Source organism: Pseudorca crassidens, chromosome 11 (assembly GCF_039906515.1).
Source record: "Pseudorca crassidens isolate mPseCra1 chromosome 11, mPseCra1.hap1, whole genome shotgun sequence".
Taxonomy (NCBI): domain Eukaryota; kingdom Metazoa; phylum Chordata; class Mammalia; order Artiodactyla; family Delphinidae; genus Pseudorca; species Pseudorca crassidens.
The window spans coordinates 74,516,015-74,517,651 of NC_090306.1; positions in this window are offsets into that span (position 1 = coordinate 74,516,015).

The window sequence follows — 1,637 nt, forward strand, 5'->3', positions numbered from 1 at the left end:
GGAATCGGCACTGGGAACCCTAAAAGGAAAAAGTAAACAGTGTAGAAAACTCAATATATGAATGTTAGTGTTTAACAACAGATTACTAATCAACTAAAGAAAATATGAGGAGATCAAATTAAAATTTAAAAAAAGACTACAAATACAATGCCATAAAGTCTAAATTCTAGCAAAGCAGTCTAATTTTAATGAAAGACACAAGATAATCTAATGATTAAATAGTACAACATGCCATGAGTCACTGATAAAATTCTCCTTGTTATCAGTTAATCCATATGGCTCACTAAGGATAAACATACAAAAGATCAGTGACACTCTTAATCACAATCCAATGACAGAAGGATCTAATTTTTCTTTGTTAAGAAAGCCAGAATTTTTTTTTAAGAATCATCATCCATATTCTAATTGTAGAGATGATCTCTATTAATCATATATTTCATTAGATAATTGTTTTCTTACTTTATGGAGATACTAAGTGTATTTATATAGGGAAAGTGAATGGAGCTTAAACTTTATATTATTGTGGAATTTTAAATAATTGGTACAATGTGCTATGTTACATGTATATGCTATATGCCCTTGGTCTACAATTGTGTCTATACATTCACACATTTACATCATTATATCCCAACAAAAGCAGGTATGGATTATTTTAAAGGGCTGTTATTTTTTTATTTTATATCTTTTACACATAGATCCACAATTGGGAAAACTTCAGGTCATTGGCTTTTGGGGCAGAGGGTGGGTAACATAGAATAAAAATATCCTATTAAACTCATCCCTTTTTTAGACATGTGTTTCAGGGTTGTTCCTTATTTTTTTCCCCACCCTCTTACTCTCTGTCTTCAGTCTCTCTCCCTTTTAAGGTGGATCTGTAGGTCTCGTAGTCCAGGATAGTAGGCAGGAACCAGATAAACTGGTATTTGAACTCTATTTTGCCCATAATCAGAAAGTCAATCTGTTACTCACCCTCTCTGTGCCTCAGTTTCCTCACCTGTAAAAAGGGAATAAAGTGCCCTCCTCACAGATTGTTGTAAAAATTATGGGAGATAAAGTATTGTGATTGCTATTATTATTTTTATTTTTTCATTTATTTATTGAGAACTTACTAAGTATTTGAGGATACAGCAGTGAAATAGACAAAACTCTCTGCCCACATGGAACATAAGTTCTATTATTTCTTATCATCCTAGGGTTTAATCTTAAAGTAACAGGTAAGAGAAGTAGATCTCGTTCTTACAGTCAAGTTGACTCCATTCAGTTGTCCTAGCAGAGATGAAATGCTTTAAACCAGACAACAGCATGTCTTTCACTGGGTTCATTCTGATATGAACATGAAGCTCCAAACTCTGAATTTCTACATTTTTTATTTGGTTTCATTGAGATCCATTAATCCTAATCACTTAGATTAAATATTTTTTCCCATTTAACTTTATAAACTTCGATTCATGTTTGGCCAATTTGTTTGTATTACTTTCTTTTCCTTTTTCCATGATATTATTTGCTGTTACTTTGACAGGGGAAAATTCAGTAATTTCGTTAATAAATTTCAAAATAGGGGGTAAATTAGATTTATTTAACTGTTTGATAGTGACCTGAATTTAACTATTCGAATTTATATGACTGGAATCACATTA